Source organism: Stomoxys calcitrans, chromosome 2 (assembly GCF_963082655.1).
Source record: "Stomoxys calcitrans chromosome 2, idStoCalc2.1, whole genome shotgun sequence".
NCBI classification, from domain to species: Eukaryota; Metazoa; Arthropoda; class Insecta; order Diptera; family Muscidae; genus Stomoxys; species Stomoxys calcitrans.
The window spans coordinates 87910144-87937005 of record NC_081553.1 but is presented as its reverse complement, the minus strand read 5'-3'; the positions used below and the strand labels follow the sequence as shown (position 1 = coordinate 87937005).

The 26862-nt window shown below is 40.2% G+C and overlaps 1 protein-coding gene across 4 annotated transcripts in view; it reads right to left on the bottom strand.

The window, feature by feature from the left end:
* Nucleotides 1-26862, bottom strand: part of LOC106080795 (uncharacterized) — an 857102-nt gene that overhangs the window by 453758 nt on the left and 376482 nt on the right. Inside the window, exon 1 of one of the 4 annotated variants that reach the window (XM_013242368.2) lies at nucleotides 2790-3026. The exons of the other annotated variants lie outside the window; for them this stretch is intronic. The gene's annotated coding sequence lies outside the window, so the exon portion shown is untranslated. Of the gene's footprint in view, nucleotides 1-2789; nucleotides 3027-26862 lie in introns of those variants that run through there. 4 annotated transcript variants of the gene reach the window in all.

Here is a 26862-nt window from a genome sequence, read left to right as displayed (position 1 = left end):
ATAACATTATAAGTCGATCTTGTCAAATCCATCCGTCTGTGGAAATCACGATAGGTTCAAACGAATAAAGATACCCGTTTGCTTATGCACAAATATATGCTCCTCATTGAAGTATGTCAATGGGCAATGCAAAAAGGCCGTACCTGTCCAGATTTGGATGTAGCGCCCATAAAGAGTAGTCCTCCGATTTCTTCTCTTGAGCCTCTAGTAACGGTTAAATACAACTTTGGCAACGCACTTACTTCAACTTTTAAGTAAGTGTGTTGCCAAAGTTGTATTTTACCGTTACTAACATATTAAACCACAAACGTCATCGTCCGTAGCCGCAGCTCAAGCTACTGACTGACCTCCATGCCAAAGAACACCAAATAGAGCCACACGCATCACACCAGCACATCCCAAAAATGACCTATTTTAGCATACTCTTTGTCTCGCACATACCTCTCGCATTCTCTCACCTATAACTCCTAATATGGGTTTGCATTCACACAAATATCATATGCTTAAGAAAAAAACAACAACAATTTGCTGTGTATCTGCTTCTTCTTCTCTAACTGAATATTAATTCTGGAGACTACTGTAGATATCCGACCCATACGTTGCTATGAGACTTTAGGCGATGGGAGAATGGATTGATCATATCATTGCGGTTTTATTGAATAGGAATAGGAAACCTGGAAGGAAAGGAAGAGGTTTCCGATCGGATACCTGAGACGACACTTTAGGTCGAGTGCGAGGCACTGCTACCAGCGGCACACTCTAGGACGGAACCCTATCATTGGCATCTGGAAGGTCATATTACAGGGATGGAGCAAGGCAAGAGGACAGAGTGGGCCCGGGGGTCTTCATTTGGAACCCAAAGACTGGCATCTGTTTCAGACTACCTGACCATAAAATGGTCCTACAGACAGAGATTCGGACGATCACGGAATGTTTGTGGTGGTGTGGTGCTAATGCGAGGACGTCGAGTGTGAGTAAGGGGAAATATAAGGGCAGACAATTTGCCAGTAAGGGCTAGAGGACTGGGCGACAAACGTGCATGTAACACTGTGGAACAGCAAAATTGTCGGTAGGACGGAAAAATCCTATGGGGCGCTCCGGATCGTGAGAGGACGAGGTTATTACAGAAAGAACGTAAGAAGGGTAAAGCTCTTGGTATCATAACGGGACACATAGGACTACGAGCTCACTTCTGCAGAATAGGTACGGCAAGTGATAGCGTGTGTAGGGCATGTAGGGAACATGATAAGATATTGTAAGGCCCATCCCCACAACACCCTCATCGAAATAATTATACTATTGGGTTGCCCAAAAAATAATTGCGGATTTTTCATATAGTCGGCGTTGACAAATTTTTTCACAGCTTGTGACTCTGTAATTGCATTCTTTCTTCTGTCAGTTATCAGCTGTTACTTTTAGCTTGCTTTAGATAAAAAGTGTAAAAAAAGTATATTTGATTAAAGTTCATTCTAAGTTCTATTAAAAATGCATTTACTTTCTTTTTAAAAATCCGTAATTACTTTTTGGGCAACCCAATATTTATCTTGCACCATTTGTTTCCCTTGATTTCACCACAAATACTATGACCTTTGCATTCACCTATGACTTTGCTTCCACAACCATAACGAATACTTAAAAAATCAACAACTTGCTGTGTTTCTGCTTCTTATTCTTTTATTGAATATTAATTCCTCATTTTCATGACTTTTCTTTAGGGAAAACTAATTTTCATATATATTCGTCGCTTCTCTGAAAAAATATCTTTCGACTGATGCCAGTTTCATAAAAATCCATTCAGCCATTTGGCCGTTATATGTACCACAAAATCACTTTTCTTGTTTAATAATATACCTATATATTAAGATACGCCTATGCTTCATTTCATAGTTAACGTATGTTTTAATTACTTATGTACATGCCTACCCTCAAAACAAAATAACAGGAAAGCTTAGAGCGTTGGTCATTTCAATCTCTTTTTCTCTTTTTTCATAGTTATCCTATGTTTCAATTACTTATGTATATGCCTACACTCAAAACAAAAAAAAAATTAAAAGCTTAGAACGTTGGTCATTTTAATCTCTTTTTCCAAGTTTATTTTTCCCTATCTCTCTCTTTTTCTCTTTCAATCAAATCAGTATACCAATTCCGTAACTCACCCCTCTAACAATCTTAATGTGTGATAAGGGTCATTCAATTTGAGGAAAGCACACATTGATACATACATCATAAATCGATAGTTAAAAAAGTTCAACAACGCAAAGAGAAAAAAAACATGTATGGGGTCCTAACTCACAATTTGCACCTCTCCCCACCAATTTATTCTACATTGTGATTGCTCAACAAAGCCAACAACAGCTTTAAAGAAGAAGTCAACACACATTATTGGCGAACATAATTCAACCCATGTACATGTGTTTGTGCAATGTAGAAAAATAAAAACAATAACAACAACCATAAGATTTTACATTCTAATTGAAATGGCAATGCCCTTAACTGCCTGCTAAAACACATTTGGCAAGTATCTTCAAAATTTTTGAGGTGCCAAAGAAAAACAATGCATTTACATACTCCAAGTAAAATGTTCCTGGGGAAATGCTTAACGGGTATATTTTTTGCTTTTGGAGAACATGGCTTGGTTCAGTTCAAATCTTCAAATTAAAAGATACATACAACACTGATGTTAAAAAACGCAAGAATGACGCTATGTGACGTCACACAATCAGTTGAATACAATTATGGGAGCAATGCAATAATAAAAAAATTTTGAGGTATTAATTCTTTCAACTCACCTTTTGCATAGCGGTTTTCTGGATATTTGTACCTATTTGTAGTTGTGCTGTTTTGAAGCAACGCGCCAAACGAACGAACGAAGGTACGCACAAAACAAAAAATAACATGAAACAGCTACACATAAATGTGTACCATAGTAACATACATACATACATATGTACAATCCTAAGAAAGTTTTTTTTTGCTGCTCTTCATGTTTAACAATAACGTAATAATAAATATTCTATTAGTTCAATGTCAATTGCTTTTTTTTTTCACCGTAACGCAACAAACATTCACTTAACAACAAAGAAACACTTACTTAACTACAACACGCCACATACCGACCGAAATCCGCGTTAACCGAGCAATGCAAGTAAACGACAAAAACTAAACGCAACATGCAATTGATGGTTATCAACAAGTGTCCAAACTTTTGGAACTTGTTGTTTTTGTACTTTTGGCAATGGTTTTTGTGTAGTGGTGAGATCGAATTGAGAAAACTAATACAAGAAATAAGAAGAGCAATAACAGTAACCCGAGTCTGCGCACTAGTCATTGTTGATAGAGAAGGAAGATCAAAGTTTAGCCGTGTAGAGAATGTCAACAACTCTACAAAAATAATGGAAAGAAAGGCTAATACGAAAAGGGAAAGAGAAAATATAATAAATTATGTTGGAAGGGGGAAACAACAAGGTGGTAGTTACTGGGGAAGGCAAAGTTATTCGCTTAATGCATTTAGATGATTTTGAATTTAATTTTGAGCACTTTTAAAAATATTATTGCAATGATTGCGACTATATGAAAAAATAATTAATTTATTTAAGTTTTCTTAAGCATTTTTGAAGCAAAAATGTTATTAAATATAGGTAGGTACTATGAATATTAAGGTGGAAGTATTTTCTCCGGATTTTATTTGCATTAAGGCATAAATGGGCATAAGAGGGTAGTCATGTCCAAATTAGATAGATTTTGAATGAAATATCAAATATCGTGTTAAGAAGAGGATAATAGAGAGACAAATAGTAAATAATAAAAAATGTTGCTGTTTCTCTAGCAGTGTCTTGTTTACTGAGGCGGCAGCCCCGTTACGTAAAACCAGCTGCCATGGGATTGATATTAAATAATTGTATAGTAATAGTAAATAAAAAGGAGGCCACCGTAGCGCAGAGGTTAGCATGTCCGCCTATGACGCTGAACGCCTGGGTTTGAATCCTGGCGAGACCATTTGAAAAAATTTTTAGCGGTGGTTTTCCCCTCCTAATGCTGGCAACATTTGTGAGGTACTATACCATGTCAAACATCTCTGCAAAGAGGTGTCGCACTGCGGCACGCCGTTCGGAATGGCTATAAAAACGAGGCCCTTATCATTGAGCTTAAAGTCACAATTATTGTCCGATTTCGCTGAAATTTCAAACAGTGAGTAAATTAAAGCCTCCCGACATCCGATACAAATATGGTTCAGATTGGACTATATTAAGAAATAGCTATCATAGAGACCGATCTGCCGATTTAGGGTCTTAAGCCCATAAAAGCCGCAATAATTATCCGATTTTGCTGAAATTTGAAATGATGATAAGCCTTTCGGCATCCGACCATCCAGATCAACCTATGTTTGGATATAGCTGTCATATAGACCGATTTTCCAATTTAGGATCCTAATCACATGACAAGCTGTTTTGTTGCTCGATTTCGCTGAAACTGTGACTTGTAAAGGGTGATTTTTTTGAGGTTAGGATTTTCATGCATTAGTATTTGACAGATCACGTGGGATTTCAGACATGGTGTCAAAGAGAAAGATGCTCAGTATGCTTTGACATTTCATCATGAATAGACTTACTAACGAGCAACGCTTGCAAATCATTGAATTTTATTACCAAAATCAGTGTTCGGTTCGAAATGTGTTCATTCACCGTTCAGCGATGAGGCTCATTTCTGGTTGAATGGCTACGTAAATAAGCAAAATTGCCGCATTTGGAGTGAAGAGCAACCAGAAGCCGTTCAAGAACAGCCCATGCATCCCGAAAAATGCACTGTTTGGTGTGGTTTGTACGCTGGTGGAATCATTGGACCGTATTTTTTCAAAGATGCTGTTGGACGCAACGTTACGGTGAATGAACACATTTCGAACCGAACACTGATTTTGGTAATAAAATTCAATGATTTGCAAGCGTTGCTCGTTAGTAAGTCTATTCATGATGAAATGTCAAAGCATACTGAGCATCTTTCTCTTTGACACCATGTCTGAAATCCCACGTGATCTGTCAAATACTAATGCATGAAAATCCTAACCTCAAAAAAATCACCCTTTATAAGAGTTCTCGGGACCTCAACCAAATATCCAGAGTTGTTATAAAAGAGGATGGTTAATTTATCAATGGTGGTGGACAAAGTTCGGCACGGCCAAACTTAACATGTTTTTATTTGTTCTTTTTTTTGCAACTTCACAACAAAAGATGTGGGCAACTATAAAGGTGAGGGTTCTCTGAGGCCAGTTTGACCCACTGATCGACTTTAAAGGGAGCTATATCTAAAACTGAACCGATTTTGATAAAATTATACACACATGTTGGAACATTAAATGTAAAGTCTTGTGCAAAATTTTGTAAAGAACGGACCAAAATTATGGGTACTAAAGACCAAAAATGTCATATCGAATTGTTCAAGCATGAATCGACCTATTATTAATTTGCATATATGCTCATCACTATTGGCACATAAATAGTACTAGAGGTCAATCAACTCATACCTGTCCTGCTTGAACGTTTCTTTTGTTATTGTCTCTCCACTCGTTACATTTCTTGTAATCTAGTGGCAGAGACAAGAAAAGTTAGAAGTATTTGTTAGTCAACAAGTGCAAAATATTACGATAATCGGACAACAAATGCGACATGTACCTTGATTGGAAGAATATCGAAAGAACAGGAAAAAAATTCGAAAGAAAAGGAAAAGTTTATAAGCTTTTTGACAACGCTGGTTTAAACAGCTCACGCACGTTTCGTGTTTTGTTTCACTTTCAAATATCTTCAGTTTGGTCTATAATTTAACCACGAATCGTCTGACAAGCGAACAACGCTTGCAAATTATTGAATTTTATTATCAAAATGCGTGCCCTGTTAAGAAAGTTCATTCATTCAAAATTGTGTTCAGTGACGAAGCTCATTTTTGGCTCAATGGGTACGTAAAAAGGCAGAATTCTCGGTTTTAGGGCGAAGATCAGTCAGAAGCATTGCAAGAGCTACCAATGTCTACAGAAAAAGTTAGTTTGGTGCGGTTTATGGGCTGGTCTCATCATTAAACCGTGTTTCCTGAAAGATAATGCGAATCGTAAGGTAACTGTAAATGATGAGCTCTACCGTGAGACGATATTCAACTTTTTTTGCCCAAAAGAGCATGAGCTTGACTTGCATGACATGTGGTTTCAGCAAGACGGCGAGTTAGGTGAACATTTTATTTCACGTTGGAGACTGGTTAATTGGCGGCCTAGATAGTGCAATTTAACGCCTTCAGACTTTTTTTTTTGGGGCTACGCTAAAGCTCATGTCTACACAGACAAGGATTGTAAATGGGTCAGATTTGGGTCGTAGCCTCCATACAAACTGATATCCCTTTTTGACCGCATATTGCAATCCGAATTTTGCAATATGACTTCTGTTCCGACTTCCAACATTCGTGTTAAGTATTTTTCGAATATTCTATAAACTGATATAGCCCCCGCATAAACCCATCCTTGAATTTTACTTGAGCGCCTAGACGCCTAGATTTTTTCCAATTTGGCTGAAATTTTGTACAATGGTTTGTGTTATGACTTCCAACATCTGGAACAAGCATGATTCGAATTAATCTACAAAGTGATGTAAACCCCATATAAACCTGAAATTTGTGCTAAATCCCAACCACATTGATCTATACCAATTAGACCGATCTCCGTATTTGACTTCTAGAAGCATTGGTTTTTACCCGATTTGGCCGAAATTTAGTAACCCTTTAGGTCATAAATTTATATGTAGGCCCCCATTAAGCATCTACTCCAAAATGACTCTTGAGACCATATGAGCCTCAACCAATAACCAATTTATTGAGTTAATAAACATTAATTTTAAGCAGAATCCATGGTGCTGCCCAATGGTACTCAAGCTTCGGTCCGGCCGAACTTACCACACTTTCACTTTATATGGACTTGATTTCAACAGACAGACGAATTGTTGCAAAAGCAAATACAGCGTCCTTCAGAGATAGGTATTCTACAGTCAATATTTCCTAGATCGCTATTTCGCTCAACCGGAAATAGCGATCTAGGAAACCAGCCAATGGTAGTGAGAAACCTCAGTGTGCTGAGTCTGAGTGTCAGAGCTATTAAATCAATATAGTCGCCAGCGTTTTGCCCTGTGTCCGTGATCTAGAGTCGACCCACGCCGTGAGTGTGTCCAAGACCAACGTATCCAGCACCTAGCCTTTGTCCTTCAGGCATAAGTGCTGCTAAGCCAGCGAATACACCCATGTGCCATCTATCCATGACCACCACCCCTTGAGTTAGCGCCATGTCCACGCAGTGAGTGAACCACGTTTCCTAGACCGACGTAGCCAGCACCTCAACTTTGACCTTCAGACATAAGAGCCATTGAGCCCGCGAATATACCCGCGTGCTATCTTTCCATGACCATCATCCCGTGATTTAATACCGTATCCATGCCGTGAGTGAACCACGTTTCCAAAGAAGCCAGCACCTCATCTTTGTCCTTCAGACATAAGAGCCTGCGATTACACCCACGTGCCATCTGTCCACGACCATCACCCACCGTGATTTAGTGCCGTATCCCCACCGTGAGTGAACCCCGTCTCCGAGACCAACGTAGCCAGTACAGCACCTTTGTCCTTCAGACATAAGTGCCGCAAAGCCTGCAAATACACTCATGAGCCATCTGTCCAAGACTATCACCCCGTGATTTAATGCTGTATCCACGCCGTGAGTGAACCACGTCTGCAAGGTACCCGTAGCTAGCACCTCACCTTTGTCTTTCATACACAACAGCCGCTGAGTCCTCGAACGCGCACTCATGCCAGCGGCCTGCGCCCACCACACCATGATTTGGTGTCATATGCACTCCGTGAGTGAATCACGTCTCTGAGATTGACATAGCCAGCCTGCAGATCTCCAACTAAAACTTAAGCCTGACCCGATAAAGATAAGATTAAGTACTGCTTACTGAATAAAACCTTTTGAAACATATTTAAACACCCCCTCTCTCTCTTTCTCTGTCACTGACACAAATAAATTTTTGTGACTGACCCTGCTCCGGTGAGCCGTCCTTCAGCAACCAGAGGTAAACTCGTCGTTGCAGACTTGTACTCAAGATCCGAGATTGGTTTATATGGCAGCCAAATATAGCACAACATTGACCGAAATGGCCCATTTACTTTTATATTTTAGTTTACCCCCACCCTATGGTGGAGGGTATAAAAGGATTTCTTATAAGTCCAGTTTCGAAAATTTTTTTTATGAGAATAAAATTTTCAGAAAATTTTCAATGAAATTCAGCAATTAAAACGCCGACACATGTGTCGTCTATTTTGATCTTGAATTTTGTTCCACAGTCTAGTTAAACGTCTATGAATTGGTATTAAGAATCAAGCCACGCAAAACCGTTTCAACCCCTAATGTGCCGCAATATTTAATTCGCCAACAATATTTAATACGGCCACAATAATTATGTCATTCATTTTTTTGAGCAATTTCAAAACTTTTCAAAAGCCTATTAAAAATGTTTTGGACATTTTACCCATGGCTTGTACCGGATCATATATAACAACAAACTTTTCTTGTGATATCAACAAAAATGAACAAAGATTTTTTTTACCATATCGTTTACCAAAGGTAGATAAACTTTGAGTTTTATTGGAGTATTAGCGTGCCTTAACGGAAATGCCATGATTATAGCTTAAAATGTTAGCAATTCGCCTTCAAACTTTACACTCATTTCCGCAATGAAATATTTCGCCCATATCTTTGGTCCTAATAAATGGTTGGCAGAGTAAGCGAGAAGAGCAAAAAAAAAAAAAAAAAAAAAGACACCAAAACCAGCAGCAACAACAACGCCGTAGAAAAGGCAAATTTCGTTTCTGATTTATCTGCCGTGGCTAATTTGTGAAAATTAAAGTGTAATTTATGCTTGGCATGCTTTCGTGTGCACATTTTTGCCTTGGGGTTTCTTTGCTGCGGTAGCCTCTTGCGTTTGAACCTGGGCAGCAGGCAGGGCCAACCACCAGGACTACTATGCGAATATTTATTCACTTATGTCTGCAATTTCGGGGCGCAATGTCTGCACACAGAGTTGAGTATGCGTTTATTGCGTTAACGAGGCTTATGATTTTGCTTTTGCCACTTTAGTCGTCAATGTTGGTTTAGTGTGTGAGTATGCGAGTGTGTGTAAGGGAAATGTATGCACATGAACAGTGGTTAGCGACAAAGGCCCTTTAAGGGGCGAGTAATACCAAAACTGTCGATGTTTAAGAAATTTGGAGAAAATAGAGACTCAAATGCTTTTTAAATCAAATTTTGCCATTTTGTTTTTTTTTGTTTTAACACTCATTTTGGCCCAATTTTCTAAATAACCACTGTTCTCTTAAGCATAATTTCGCCTTGCCAGTTAAAAAGCATACGCAGCCTCTGTTAACATGGTGTCCTAGACACACTTACTCAACCAAACGCACACACACACGCGCGCAATGTATCCATTGGCATAAGCAAAAATTCATGTATTCATATATAACTCACATTCACTTTAGATGTGGCAAAGAATGCACATTTGGTCTGTGGGTTTATGCTCTGTTTGTTGGGTTCACATCTCATTTTTGTTCATCGCTGGTTGTTGGTTATCGCATGGCATCGCATTCTCTTCCCGCCCAGCGGAGGGCTTTCGCCTTTCAGTTTGGCAAAGGACATGTGAATAAACAGCAATGAGGAAGCGGCTAACAAGTGAATGGATGCGTATACATATTTGGGCCACACTACTCTTGGGCTGCCTGCATGGCATATATTTTCGGGCCATTCAATGTTCGTGTGTTTTGTTATTACAACCACGTGCAACATTAAGGCTGATATGCACTATCTGCGTTGTTGCGGCGGTTGCTTTTGGCGTGGCACTATCATATTTCTTGGCCACAATTTGTCAAGCGGCTGCAACGACGTTTTACTTATTAAACGCACATACACAGTTATAAACATAAACAGAGACGTAGCTTGCTCAAGGGTTTTAAGTGGGAAAGTTTTAGTGAAGTAGCAGATTAGCCCAGGACGATCCCTGGGGATAATGTCTGAGACTCGACTGGGGTGTGAAGAAAAACACTTCTAGTCTCCATGATTAGGCAGCGTAATGGTAACCCTCACTAAATATCGAAGTGACGAGGATGCCCAATCAGCAATCCCTGATGCCGGTGTATAATATAAGCGGCCGAGTCAGAATAAGGTCAGTACAGCAATAAACCTGGCTAAGGAACAACGAGGCAGCAGGAGACGATGGGTTAGCATATAAACCAAAGGCGGCACAATGACAAGACGTAATTATTAAAACACATGGGCCCTGTGATAGCAGACGGGCTTGTATTTAGTGTGCTCGAGAGTAAGTTTAATTGCAAAATGTATGCACCAATTTCGAATGAATGGGAGTAACGGGTACACCGGGCCAAACAAAGAACAAGTAAAAGCGTGCTAAGTTCGGCCGGGCCGAATCTTATATACCCTCCACCATGGATCGCATTTGTCGAGTTCTTTTCCCGGCATCTCTTCTTAGGCAAAAAAAAAGGCTATAAGAAAAGATTTGCTCTGCTATTAGAGCGATATTAAGATATGGTCCGGTTTGGACCACAATTAAATTATATTTATGTTGGAGACCTGTGTAAAATGTCAGCCAATTCGAATAAGAATTGCGCTCTTGTGGCCTCAAGAAGTAAAATAGAGAGATCGATTTATATGGGAGCTGTATCAGGCTATAGACCGATTCAGACCATAATAAACACGTATGTTAATGGTCATGAGAGAATCCGTCGTACAATTTCAGGCAAATCGGATAATAATTGTGACCTCTAGAGGCTCAAGAAGTCAAGATCCCAGATCGTTTTATATGGCAGCTATATCAGGTTATGAACCGACTTGTACTTTATTTGACATAGTTGTTGAAAGTAACAATAAAAAACGTCTTGCGAAATTTCAGCCAAATCGGATAGGAATTGCGCCCTTTAGAAGCTCAAGAAGACAAGTCCCCAGATCTGTTTATATGACAGCTATATCAGGTTATGAACCGATTTGAACCATATTTGACACAGTTGTTGGATATCATAACAAAATACTACGTGCCAAAATTCATTCAAATTGGATAAGAATTGCGCCCTCTAGCGGCTCAAGAAGTCAAGACCCAAGATCGGTTTATATGACAGCTATATAAGGTTATGGACCGATTTGAACCATACTTGACACAGTTGTTGGATATCATAACAAAACACGTCGTGCAAAATGTCATTCCAATCGGGTAAGAATTGCGCACTCTAGAGGCTCAAGAAGTCAAGACCCCAGATCGGTTTATATGGCAGCTATATCAGGTTATGAACCGATTTGAACCATACTATGCACAGTTGTTAGATATAATAACGAAACACGCCGTGCAAAATTTCATTCCAATCGGATAAGAACTGCGCACTCTAGAGGCTCAAGAAGTCAAGACCCAAGATCGGTTTATATGGCAGCTATATCAGGTTATGAACCGATTTGAACCTTATTTGACACAGTTGTTGGATATCATAACAAAATACTACGTGCCAAAATTCATTCAAATTGGATAAGAATTGCGCCCTCTAGCGGCTCAAGAAGTCAAGACCCAAGATCGGTTTATATGACAGCTATATAAGGTTATGGACCGATTTGAACCATACTTGACACAGTTGTTGGATATCATAACAAAACACGTCGTGCAAAATGTCATTCCAATCGGATAAGAACTGCGCACTCTAGAGGCTCAAGAAGTCAAGACCCAAGATCGGTTTATATGGCAGCTATATCAGGTTATAAACCGATTTGAACCATACTTGGCACAGTTGTTGGATATCATAACAAAACACGTCGTGCAAAATTTCATCACAATCGGATAAGAATTGCGCACTCTAGAGGCTCAAGAAGTCAAGACCCAAGATACGGTTTTATGGCAGCTATATCAAAACATGGACCGATATGGTCCATTTACAATACCAACCGACCTACACTAATAAGAAGTATTTGTGCAAAATTTCAAGCGGCTAGCTTTACTCCTTCGGAAGTTAGCGTGCTTTCGACAGACAGACGGACGGACGGACGGACAGACGGACGGACGAACAGACGGACGGACATGGCTAGATCGACATAAAATTTCACGACGATCAAGAATATATATACTTTATAGGGTCTCAGACGAATATTTCGAGTAGTTACAATCAGAATGACGAAATTAGTATACCCCCCATCTTATGGTGGAGGGTATAAAAAATTGAATATAGGTCCCAAATTTTCTTTTCTGTTGATCTAAGCGATAAAAATGTTCCAGATATTTGTAGAGGAGGACGTAGGCTTTCAGAAAATGGCGTTGTTGATCTAGGGTTGCCCAAAAAGTAATTGCGTATTTTTCATATAGTCGGCGTTGACAAATTTTTTAACAGCTTGTGACTCTGTAATTGCATTCTTTCTTCTGTCAGTTATCAGCTGTTACTTTTAGCTTGCTTTAGAAAAAAAGTGTAAAAAAAGTATATTTGATTAAAGTTCATTCTAAGTTTAATTAAAAATGCATTTACTTTCTTTTAAAAAATCCGCAATTACTTTTTGGGCAACGCAATATATCTTTAATACAGGGTGAGATACAGGTCAAAATATCACAATTTTGTTTTTAAGTTTTTTTCCTGTTAGAGCGAAGTTCATTAAATTTTAAAATTTTTGTTTTTTTCTCTTTCGGGACGAGCTCAATGATCGGAGATTTTCTTTGCAAAAATGGAAAAGGAAAATCAGAGATAGCAACACATACCAATCACTATGGAACGCGTTTCATCTTTGGTTAGAAGAATTTTCAACCATATAAGTTGGGATGGCTTCAAGGGCAGTGCCTTGGTATGTTGTATTTGAATCGTATTAATTGTGAATTGCTACGCAGACGATGTTATCATACTTCTAAGGGGTAAGGATCCGAACGAGCCATGCAGAAGGGCCGAAATGGTCTTGCATATGGCATATGACTGGGCTAGACCCAGACGTCTCAGTGTTAACACAGAGAAGACTGAAATATGCCTGTTCACGAGGAAGACGAAGGTGGGCCAATTTCCTCAATAAGACAATTTCGATATCTGACAAGGTCAAATACTTAGGTGTGATCTTGGGCAGGAAACTGAATTGGAAGTGTCATATTCAGGAGCATACCAAAAAGGCTCACAGATGTTGGGCACTATGTAGACGGACTTTAGGCTCGAAATGGGGCCTGAATTCTAGGATAGTCCATTGGCTCTACAGGAGCGTGAATAGACCAATACTTACTTACGCCTCAGTCGTTTGGTGGACTGCTATGGAGAAAAAGTGCAACATAACGACCATGCAACAGGTTCAGACAACATGTTGTCTTGGAGCGATAAGGACCACACCCACTAGGGCACTGGAGACTATTCTAGATATCCGACCCATTGCCATACAAATTAAGTGTGAGGCAGCCACTGGCGCAATGAGACTTACGGCGATGGGAGAATGGATTGAGGATGGGAGCAGCTCATACCATCGCGGTATAATCGAGGCGACGATAGGAAACCTGGTAGGAAGGGAAGAGGTTTCCGATCGGATAAGGACCATAAAACAGGTTCAGAGAACATGTTATCTTGGCATGGGCGGAGCGATAAGGACCACGCCCACTAGGGCACTGGAGACTATTCTACATATCCGATCCATTGACATACAGATTAAGTGTGAGGCAGCCACTGCGGCCATGAGACTTAAGGGGATGGGAGAATGGATTGAGGATGGGAGCAACTCATACCATCGCGGTATAATCGAGGCGACGATAGGAAACCTGGAAGGAAGGGAATAGGTTTCTGATCGGATACCTGAGATGAACCTTGTAGTCGAGTGCGAGGCACTGCTGTCAGAGGCACAGTCTTGGATTGACGGAACCCTAGTATTGCCATCTGGAAGATCATGTTACACAGATGGATCAAAGCTAGAGGACAGAGTGAGTCTGGAGTCTGCATTGAGAACCCAGGGACTGAGATTTGTTTTAGACTGCCTGACCATGATACGATCCTGTAGGCGAAGATCCGGGCAATCACGGAATGCGTCAAGTGGTGCTTACGCGAGGACGTCGGGTGTGAACATATTTACCGACAGTAAAATTGCCATAAGTGCAATAACAACCAGGACGGTAAGGTCAGGAACACTCTTGCAATGTAAAAAGGAGATTAATGTCTTCTCTGAGGATAGGAAAATCCGCATCGTTTGGGTGCCTGGCCATAAGGGAGTAAGGGCAAATGAAAGGGCAGACGATTTGGCGGTGAAGGCAAGTAGACTGCCGTCAATAAAATTGGTTAACCCGAAGCCTTTCGGGTCGACGCAGTCCAAGTTAAGTAAGTGGGCAACGAATGCGTATGCAACATTGTTGAACAGCGAAACAGTCGGTAGGACGGCGAAAATCCCATGGGTGGATCGTGAGAAGACGAGGCTATTACTGTAAGCAAGCAAGAAGGAGGTCAGTATAGCTATTGGTATCATAACGGGACACATAGGACTACGACCTCACTTATGTAAAATCGGTGCGGCAAGTAGTAGCATGTGTGGGGCATGCGGAGAAGATGATGAGATGTTTGAGCATTTCCTTTGTCATTGCCCGTATTTCGCGTCCAGCAGATACCTACACTACTTAGGGGAGTGGTATTGAAAATAATTAAGGATTTTGAAAGAAGAACGGAATTTCTAACCTAAAATTTTCTTTTTAGAGGAAAGCCAGCTCGCATCCACGCCTAGCTGGCATCCACGCCTAGCTGGCATCCGCGACTCGTTCGCATCTGCATTTAGTTTGCTCGCATCTGTGATTCGTTCACATCCGCGCCTAGCTCGCATCCGCGCTTAGCTCGCATCTGCACTTAGTCGGCATCTGCGCTTAGCTTGCATTCGCGCTTAGCTCGCATCCGCGCTTAGCTCGCATGCGCGATCCCTTCGTATCCTTAGATAGCATTGCCGACCGTACATAGCTTGTTGTTCCAATGCACACTCCCCCTGCTAGAGATGTTTTCATCCCGTAGACCTTGTAGCAGTGAAACCTGATTATAAAGTTGTGTCTTTATTGGTATAGAGCGCACCTGCATTTCCTTTCCACCGAACCCAAAAACGCAGTCACCGCCGTCACATTGGCCATGTACTCAAACTGAATGAAGATTGGCGCCAGCTAAGAGTATATTTCGATATAAACTGATCATTTCCCACAGAGGGGAAAATACCAAAATTTCTATGGAAAGACCAATTAGAAAACAAATTGAGATTCTTGAGGTCATAATAATCCCAAAAGATCGAGGTGCTTTTTACTCTTTAAATATTCCCCATTCACCACGCATATGAACTCCTTCTCACGCATGTATTTATGTGCATTCTCTTCCTTGCTGTTGTCGTAAAGAAAATATTGATATACCATGGCGTATGCCATACATACATATAAAGGATATATCAGGACAAACTGTCTGCCTGATGGCCACCACACCATACGGAAGGAAGTGCATTAAAGCTCAAATGAAGTTTAAACAATAAGAAAAACGAAAAAATAACGCTGACGAAATGACGACTACGACGACTATGATTATAATGAAAGAATGCTTGAATTCTTAATGATGATGTTAATGATTTCTTTTTATTTTTTTATGCAATTTTCGTTTGGAAACTTTTTCTTTCCTTCTCCCTACGGATGTGTCGATCGATATTTGGCTATTAAGGCTCTTTGGTAATAATGGCAAACATTATTCATCGCCACTGAAAGCCTCAATAAATAACTTGAGTGACATCTGCCATTGCATAAAGGATGTAATGCGATTTTCTTTAATCGGTGCACTTCAAGAGAACAGATGAGCTAAAGCATAAGATCGGAAATGGAAGTGAAGAAAAAACAACAACAGAAAGCTTTTAACAGATAAAAAGCTGCTACAGAATGCACTGTAAGTGATATTCGTATAGTGTTAATTTTTAAACACTTCGGATTAGTTTTTTATTTATTTTTTTTTTTTTTGAGAAACAAATACAAAATTCAAAAAGTTTAAGAAATTTTTTATTCGAACCTGTTGTATTGAACCGTTACTGGCTACTTACTAATAAATGGGCCTTAGCATTTCTTCTCAAAACTTAGTCTAACGGCTATCTATGACAAACTGGGTTGTAAAATGTCCCGACACTCAGTGGGACCATTGTTTGGCATATGAAATAAGATACCCGCAGGACAACAATGTTTATAAGCATTGTTAGGATTTTCGTATAAATTGCTCTAGAAAGATTATAAAGATCAGACGAGAGGCTTTCTGCTTGTCTGAAAACTTGTTTGGAATTTTATGGCTTCGACCTTTCAGATCCAGGGAGTTCAACAGTCATCGCCTATGAATATGCACCCTCTCGTAACTTTTTGAAGATAGGATGAAAGATATTAATTTATCCAGCTCTTACAGCGAGAATGTTGTGATGATTGAATAACTTTTGATATATTCATGAGATTAGCAGTTTTACGAAAATGAAAAATATTTGTATACCCTTTTTCTACTAATTTCATCATTCTGTTTGTAACACCTCCAAATATGCGTCTGAGACCCCATAAAGTGTATATATTCTTGATAATCATTTCATTCTAAATCGATCTAGCCATGTCCGTCCGTCTGTCCGTCTGTCCATCCGTCCGTCTGTCTGTCGAAAGCGCTCTAACTTTCGAAGTAAAGCTAGCCGCTTGAAATTTTGCACAAATACTTCTTATTAGTGTAGGTTGGTAAATGGGCATTGTAAATGGGCTATATTGGTCTACGTAAATGGGCTATATCGGTCTACGTTTTAATATATTGAGTAGCCCAAAAAGTAATTGCAGATTTTTTAAAAGATGCATTTTAAAAATGCATTTTTAATAAAACTTAGAATGGACTTTAATCAAATATACTTTTTTATACTTTTTTTCTAAAGCAAGCTAAAAGTAACAGCAGATAACTGACAGAAGAAAGACTGCAATTACAGAGTCCCAAGCTGTGAAAAAATTTGTCAACGCCGACTATATGAAAAATCCGCTATTACTTTTTGGGCAACCCAATAGCTGTCATATAAACCGATCTGGGATCTTGACTTCTTGAGCCGATAGAGCGCGCAATTCTTATCCGATTGGAATGAAATTTTGCACGACGTGTTTTGTTATGATATCCAACAATTGTGCCAAGTATGGTTTAAATCGGTCCATAACCAGATATAGCTGCCATATAAACCGATCTTGGGTCTTGACTTCGTGAGCCTCTAGAGGGCGCAATTCTTATCCGATTTGAATGAAATTTTGCACGTGGTGTTTTGGTATCACTTCCAACAACTGTTCCAAGTATGATTCAAATCGGTTTATAATCTAGTATAGCTGTCATGTAAACCGATCTTGACTTCTTGAGCCGATAGAGCGCGTAATTCTCATCCGATTTGGCTGAAATTTTGCAAGAGGTGTTTTGCTATGACTGACTGTGCTAAGTATGGCGTAAATCGGTATAGAACCTGATATAGCTGCCTTATAAACCGATTTTGGGTCTCGACTTCATGAGCATCTAAAGGGAGCAATTCTTGTACGACTGAACTGAAATTTTGCAGGTGGTGTTTTGGTATCACTTCCAACAACTGCGCTAAGTATGGTTCAAATCGGTCCATGTTTCGATATAGCTGCCATATAAACCGATCTTGATTCTTGACTTCCTGAGCCTCTAGAGGTCGCAATTCTTGTCTGATTTGACTGAAATTTTGTATGGTTCAAAAATTAAGTATGGTTCAAATCGGTTCAAGTTTTGATATAGCTCAAGTTTTGATATAGCTGCCATATAAACCGATTTTGGGTCTTGACTTCTTGAGCCTCTAGAGGGCGCAATTCTCACGCAATTTGGCTGAAATGGGACTCAAATGAAAGGTGTTTACGATAGGAAAACGTATCTGATATCCATTTGTCGGACCAAGTGTTAAGGGGACCACCCCAAGGCCCCAAAACACCCCTAAATCGAACATTTTTACCGACCATGGCAATATGGGACTCAAATGAAAGGCATTTGCGAGTAGAATACGAATCTAATATTCAAATTTGGGACAAAGTTTCTGGGAGTCAACTTCTTTCCCAAAACACCCCCCAAACAGGACTTATTTACTCACCATGGTTAAATAGGGCTTAAATAAAAGGTATTTGAGTGTAGAATTCGAATGTGATATTCAAATATGGGACCAAGTGTTTGGGGGGCGGCCTCTTCCCAAAAACATCCCCCAAAGGGGACATATTTGCGACCATACCAATATGGCGCTCAAATGAAAGGTCTTTGGAAGTAAAGCAAGAATCTGATATCAATATTCTGGAAAAGTGTCTATGTGGCCACCCAACCCCATAACACCACACAAATAGGAAGTATTTGCTGACTTTGACTTTGAGGATCAAATAAGAGGATTTTTAGAGTAGAACACGAGACCGATAAGGCCAACTGACTGAGTGACCGCCCCTTCCCACAAAACACCTCCCAAACCGGATATGTTTGCCGACTATGGAAACAAACAAATTAAGGGTATTTGGGAGTAGACCATGAATGTGACATTAACATTCGGCACCAATTGACGTCCCACCACCATAACAACCCCCAAATAGGACGTTTTTGCTCACCAAGACAATTTTGGGTCTTAAAGAGAGTGGAACTAAACATTTATAGTTTCTAGGGCCAATACCTCAAACCGGACATATTTGCTGACTTTTGCAATAGGAAGTTTAAATGAGATTAGAAAACGAATTTGATATCCAATTTTGAGGCCAATGGCAATATGGGGTTCGAACAAATGATATATAGATATATGAGAATAGAGCACGTTGCCGATATATTTTCAGGCCTTAATGTTTGGGGGACCACTCCACTCCCCAAAACACCCCCTAAATCGGGCATATTTACCGACCATGTCAATGTGGAGCTTAAATGAAAGGTATGGGGGGTAGAGCAAGAATTGATACCCACTTTCGGAACCAATTTTCTGGGGGTCTACCCCTTTCCTAAAATACCCCACAAACAGCAATTTTTTAATAATCATAGCAATATGGAGGTCAAATAAAGGTATTTGGGAGTAGAATACGAATTTGATATCCAAATGATGACCATGGCATTATCCCTTTCCCAAAACATCCCCCAAAGGGTAAACATTTTTCCACCATGCCAAAATGTGGCTCAAATGAAAGGTATTTGACATTAAAAAAAGAATTTGATAACCTATTTTGGGGCCATGTGTTTGGGGGACGCCGCATTGTGTAAACTTCCCTACACCAATGGCAATATGGGGTTTAAATAAATGGTATTTAAAAGAAGAAAACACCCCTAAATCAGATATCATGAGAATATCGGGCTGAAATAAAGTATTTTAAGAATGGAGTACACCTTACATCCAAACTTCAATTCGTAGACCAATAAAGACCACATGGGATTCAGTTGAAGGCACATGGTATTTCATTAAAAGCTCTTTAATTGCCGAAAATAAATATTCCAAGGAAACTTTTGTTCCATATATGGCGCCATAAGAAGGCGCAGCCGAGCGGGCCCGGGTCAGCTACTTGAAAATAAAAATCAAAGAAATTCACATCTCAAATTAAACTTTTCCATACCCACCTCCAGTCAGAAGATGGCTGGCTGTATTAACATATTAAAATTGTTATTCATGATTTATATTCATGGGCTTGTGAAAACGGTTCTCTCAATTTTCTTCAATGCGTGTATCAATATATTGATTTATACTTATGCATTTCGACGTAGCGTTTGATATGGCCACATAGAGTAGACACACATACACCTAAACCCGTGCACACATGCTCATAATATTTAAATGCGGTACAATCAAATACATATTAACCTTAAATTATGTACCATAAATAACCAAATTGTCACAGATTATGGCACAAATTTGTTAACAAACAACGAAACGAAGGAATAGGGAAACCTTTTACAATCTTCAAGGCACAATGGGTAACAAAAAAAAAAAGTTGGGGAAAAAGGGAAAATCAAAGGACTCAACCAAAATTTCTTTTTTTTTGACAATATTTGTGTGCTGTAGGCATGAAAAAGAAGAAGCAGTATAAGAAACCTTCAACATACTTGGAAATGTTGTTTTTTTCTCCTTGTTGTTCGTAATCAAAAACAACGAAATGAAAAAAAAGAAGGAGACTTTGACAAAAATAAAGGACACAAGAAAAAATTCGAAGAAACCATCATATTCAAAGGACATTGTTAAACACAGATTTCTATGTGTTCAATATTATCGCATAACGACGACTGCCTTTGTTTTCAAAACTTTTACAAGGGGAAGGTATGCCACATAAAGAACGTACATAAATGCCATGTGAGAGAAAATAATGTTTCAAATGAAAACAAGTAAAAAGGCGTTAGGTTCGGCCGGGCCGAACTTTGGATACCCACCACCTCGGATATATATGTAAACCACCTTTCATCAAAATTCGGTGAAAATTTCATACCTTATACTCATATACCTTATACCGATCTGAACTATATACGACACGGATGTCGAAAAGCCGAACATAGGTCACTGTGTCAAATTTCAGTGAAATCGGATTATAAATGCGCCTTTTAAGGGGCCAAGACTTTAAATCGAGATATCGGTCTACATGGCAGCTATATCCAAACCTGGACCGATTTGGGCCAAGTTGTATAAACATGTCGAAGAGCCTAACACTAAGCACTGTCCCAAATTTCGGCGAAATCGGACAATAAATGCCTCTTTTATGGGCCCTAAACCATAAATCCAGAGATCGGTCTATATGGCAGCTATATTCAAATCTGGACCGATCTGGGCAAAATTAAAGAAGGACGTCGAAGAGCCTAACCAAACTCACTGTCTCAAATTTCAGCGACATCGGACAATAAATGCGTCTTTTATGGCCCCAAAACCTAAAACCTAGATATCGGTCTATATGGCAGCTATATCCAAATCTGTGCGATATTGCAGAAGTATGTCAAGGGGCTTAATTTAACTCACTGTTCCAAATTTCGGGGACATCGGGCAATAAATGAGCATTTTATGGGCCCAAAACCATAAATCAAGAAATCGGTCTATATGGCAGCTATATCCAAATTTGAACCGATCTGGACCAAATTGAAGAAATATGTCAAAGGGCCTAACACATCTCACTGTCCCAAATTTCAGCAAAATCGGATAATGAATGTGGCTATTATGGGCCTTACACCATAAATCGGAGGATCGATCTATATGGCAGCTATATCCAAATCTGGACCGATCTGAGCCAAATTAACGAAGGATGTCGATGAGCTTTACACAATTCACTGCCCCGAATTTCATCAAAATCGGATAATAAATGTGGGTTTTGTGGGCCTAAGACCCTAAACCGGAGGATCGGTCTATATGGCAGCTATATCCAAATCTGAACCGATCTGGACCAAATTAAAGAAACATGTCAAAGGGCCTAAGACAACTCACTGTCCCAAAATTTTGGCGAAATCGGACCATAAATGTGGCTTTTATGGGCCTAAGACTCAAATCGGAGGATCGGTCTATATGGCAGCTATATCCAAATCTGGACCGATCTGAGCCAAATTAACGAAGGATGTCGATGGGCCTTACACAATTCACTGCCCCGAATTTAATCAAAATCGGATAATAAATGTGGCTTTTGTGGGCCTAAGACCCTAAACCGGAGGATCGGTCTATATGGCAGCTATATCCAAATCTGAACCGATCTGGACCAAATTAAAGAAACATGTCAAAGAGCCTAAGACAACTCACTGTCCCAAATTTCAACAAAATCGGATAATAAATGTGGCTTTTATGGGCCTAAGACCCTAAATCGGCCGATCGGTCTATATGGGGGCTATATCAAGATATAGTCCGATATAGCCCATCTTCGAACTTAACCTGCTTATGGACAAGAAAAGAATCTGTGCAAATTTCAGCTCAATATCTCTATTTTTAAAGACTGTAGCGTGATTTCAACAGACAGACGGACAGACGGACAGACGGACGGACATGGCTAGATCGTCTTAGATTTTTACACTGATCAAGAATATATATACTTTATAGGGTCGGAAATGGATATTTCGATGTGTTGCAAACGGAATGACAAAATGAATATACCTCCATCCTTTGGTGGTGGGTATAAAAATATATTAAAAAAAAGTTAAAGTGTGCTAAGATCGACCGGGCCTAATTTTAAATACCCTCCACCATGGATTGCATTTGCCATGATTTTTGATAAGCTTTTTTAATAATTTTGGGGAAGGGGTGGTTCCACAAATACATGATCTCATATTTGGATATTCGTATTCTGCTTCCAAATACCTATATTTGAGCCCCATATTGCGATGGTCAGTAAATAATAGCTCTTTGTGGAGTATTTTGGGAAAGAGGTAGACCCCCAGAAAATTGGCCCTGAAAGTGGGTATCAATTTTGTGCTCCACTCCCCAAAACCTTTCATTTGAGCCCTACATTGACATCAGCATCTTGCTTAATTCTCATATATCTATATTTCATTTGTTTGAAACCCATATTGCCATTGGCCTTGAAATTGAATATCAAATACGTTTTCTTATCTCAATTACCTTTCATTTAAACCCCTTGTTGCAAAAGTTAGCAAATATGTCCGGTTTGGGGTATGGGCTATAAAAACTATCAATATTGAGCTCCACTGTCGTGAAGACCCAAATTGTCTAGGTGAGCAAATACGTCATATTTGGAGTTGTTATGGAGATGGTGGAGATAATATCAGATTCGTGGTCTACTCCCAAATACCTTCCATTTGAGCCCAATATATCCATAGTCGGCAAACATGACCGGTTTAGGGGATGGGTTGGTCACTCAGTGACTTGGCCTTTAAAATATATATTAGATTCGTGTTCTACTCTACAATACCTCTTATGTGAGCCCCATATTGCAATGGTCAGCAAATACTTCCTATTTGGGTGGTGTTACGGGGGTGGGGTGCCCCCATAGACCATTCTCCCGAACATTGATATCAGATTCGTGCTTTACTCCCAAAAATCGTTCACTTGAGCCCCATATTGCTATAGTCGTAAATTTTTTCCTCTTTGGGGGATGTTTTTGGGGAGGGGCAGCCCCCCAAACAGTTGGTCTCACATTTGGATATCAGATTCGTATTCTACTCGTAAATAACTTTAATTTGAGTCCCATATTGCCATGGTTGATAAATGTGTCCGATTTAGGGGTGTTTTGGCGGTTGGGGTGGTCCCCCAAACACTTGGTCCAACAATTGGATATCAGATACATTTTCTATTCTTAAATACCTTTCATTAGAGTCCCATATTGTCGTGATTGGTCTATATATGTTTGGTAGTTTTTGGGGGGTGGGGCGGCCCCCCTAGATTCCCTATCCGAAATTTAGTTACCAAATTTTTGTTTTGAGGCTACTATAAGAGAGCACACAAAATTTCGCTTAAATCGCATTACCCATCTCCGAGATCTGGCGCTTCTGAAAATTAGGGAAAGGGGGAGGGTCCGCCCCCCTCAGATATCAAAAAATAAAGTACTCCATTTTTAACCCCGGGATCATTATGCACCATCTGTGAAAATTTCAAGAAAATAGAAAATCGTTTTAGCCGTTTTTGAGTCAATAAGTAACGTGATTGGTCTATATATGTTTGGTAGTTTTTGGGGGTGGGGCGGCCCCCCTAATTACCCTATCCGAGATTGTGATACGAAACATTTGTTATTAGGTTACTCTAAGAGAGCACACAAAATTTCGCTTAGATCGCACCAGCCATCTCCGAGATCTGGCGTTTCTGAAAATTAGGGTAAGGTGAAGGGTCCGCCCCCTTCAGATATCAAAAAATTAAGTGCCCTATTTTCACCACGGGATCATTATGCACCATCTGTGAAAATTTCAAGAAAATCGGTTCAACCATTTTTGAGTCTATAAGGAAGGTTATAACCGATTCGGGCCATACTTGATTTGGATATTAAAGACCATAGTAGAAGTCATTGTGTAAAACTTCAGCCAAATCGGATAAGAATTGCGCCCTATAGAGGCTCAAGATGAAAAATTGGGAGATCGGTTTATATGGGAGCATTATCTGGTTATGTACCGATTAAGACGATATTTAGCATGTAAATTTAAGGTCACAAAAAGTCGGTGTTCAAAATTTAGCCATATCGGATATGAATTGCGCCCTCTAGAGGCACAAAAACCAAGATCGGTTTATATGGGAGCTATACCAGGTAATGAACCGATTCGGACCATACTTTGCCTAGTTATGGGACAACAAAGCACATCGCGCAAAACTTTAGCGAAATTGGATAATACTTGCAACGTCTAGAGGCTTAAGAAGCATAGTCGGGAGATCGGTTTATATAGTAGCTATATCAAGTTTTGAACCGATTAAGACCACACTTGGCACAGTTGCTGAAAGTTAAAACAAAACACATCACACAAAATTTCAGCCAAATCGGATAATAATGGCGTTCTCTAGAGACTCAAAAAGTCAAGATCAGAGATCGCTTCATATGGACCGATACGGCACATTAACAATCCCAAACGACTTACACTGGTAGGAAGTATACGTGCAAAATTTCTAACGCCTAGTAGGAGACTGGACTACGTCCGTATTTAATAGTAACCAGTGGAAACACGGAGATCCTCGGAGTATACACTGGGTATTGCTGTAGGAGAAGATATTCCCACACCTCGCGACACTTACGACGCAGGTAAGGCTGCTTAGCCGTGCAGCTAGTCTCGGCAGAAGTTCACATTGAACATGAGATCTCCGAAGAGAAAGCACTGGGAAAGTGCAAGAAGGCTATCAGTAGGATAAGACAGGCCATAGGCACACAGAGGAACATCAGCATGGACGTCCAAAACGGAAGCTCTGAGTTAGAGGAACTGCTGAATATCAACGGATATCGGTGAAATTGGAGGATAGCTGAGTTGGAAAGAGAAATTAACAGGGCGCATCTGACAGACGAGAAAGAACGCTTGTCAAGCCAAAGCCCGCAAGCTAAAAGAAGAGGAGTGCAACGAGCACAGCCAATGTAAATCGGGGCAATAAGGCCAAGGAAAAACCGACAAGAGGACAAAACAAAAGATGAAGGTACGAAGGTACCAACAAAACAGAGAGAGAGAGAGGGAAAGAGATAAGCGACCCAAGGTTTGGGAAGGCGCCAAGGAGAAAAAGCAACGAGCACGACAGCCAAAAGAGCGACTTGAAGCTGTCATAATTAAACCAGCAGAGGAGCATAGCTATACCGCCGTGCTTAGAAGTCTCAGGCAAAATTTGAAGTCTAAGGAGGTAGACGTTACGGTAGAATACGAAAACGGGAGCAACTCTCCTGGCGATATAGAAAAGAGGCAAAAAGGAGGAATTTCGAGATGCGCTTAAGGCACTCTTAAGGAATCATCGGTGGTCCAGGTTCTTAGACCAAAGGCCAATATAGAGATCTAAGACTAAGGCTAAATCTCGACTCCAAAAGACATCGCCGCCACCATCAGTGCGGTATCCGATGTGACCAAAGTTGAAATTTCTGTGCACCTGTCGGCTATAAACAGCAGAGAACAATGAAGAACATTCGTTTCCCCTACCGATAGCAGCAGCCAAGGCGCTCTTTAAGACAAGCAAGATATAAATCGCAATGACGAACGGTAGTAAACGGTTAAGGGAAGATCGCAAAGAATGTTTCCTATACCAAAGCCGAATATAGAGATCTAGGGCTTAGACTCCCTGTCGACTGCCACAATCAACGCTGCATCCCATATGATCAAAGACGAAATGTCTGTGTACCTGACGGCCATTAACAGCACAGAACACCCGAAGGGCATTCGTCTGCCTACCGGTAGCAGCAGCCAAGGAGCTGCTTAAGACAATCAGGATAAAAATCACAATGACGGACTGTCGTATACGGTTCAGGGAAGATCCCAAGGGATGTTTCCGATGCTTCGGAACAGGCCACATGCAGTGGGAATGTCATGGGCCTGATAGAAAGGGCATGGGATTAAGAATCTGTTAAGGCGAGAAGGGCCATAAATTGAAAGAATGCACCCCAATGCTGCATATGCTCAATAGAGGGAGAGATCCAGGCATACCATTTGCCCGGTTCTTGAAGCAGCAAGAATATAACACCAAAGGCACGCTGCAATTCTAGAAGGTAATATGCATAGGAGTTAAGTGACATATTCTCTTCGGCCACAAAAAAATATAGAACAAGAAGCAAATATCGTACTTATCAGCCAGCAAAATAGAGAAATTGCCCTAGGGTTCTGGATGGAAGACGAGACTAAAACTTCTGCTATATGAATTCCAACCAGCGCTACCATTCAGCCATAAAAGGAGAAGGAGATTCAAGTAGGTAAGGCTAACAGACTTTACGCTGTTTAGTTGTTACCTTACCACCAGCGTTGATGTTGACCTACAGGCCCTAGAGCGGATGAAAATATATGGTGGCAAACTGAACCCCAACAGGAGTCCATATTGGAAGGTATTCGACAAGACACGCGAGGCAGATAGACCTTTAAGCTCATCCCAGATATACAACAATGGATTGGTAGAAAGAAAGTTGACGTAATCTTCTAGTTGTCACAGGCAATATCTGGACAGGGATACTTTCACAAGAATGGGAAAATGCAGCTCACCAATCTGCATCCACGAAAAAGAAGAAGAAGTGGTGGATGATGCAGAGCACAAAGTCATCCGCCGCCATCAAGGTGGTCACTCTAACCTCCGTGCTACGTGGAGGTCACCAAAGTGCTTAGCTCTAGCATGTCCCCCTTTTATGCTGAACGCCTGGGTTCGAATCCTGGCGAGAAAATAAAAAAAATTTCAGCGGTGGTTATCCCCTCCTAATTCTGACAACA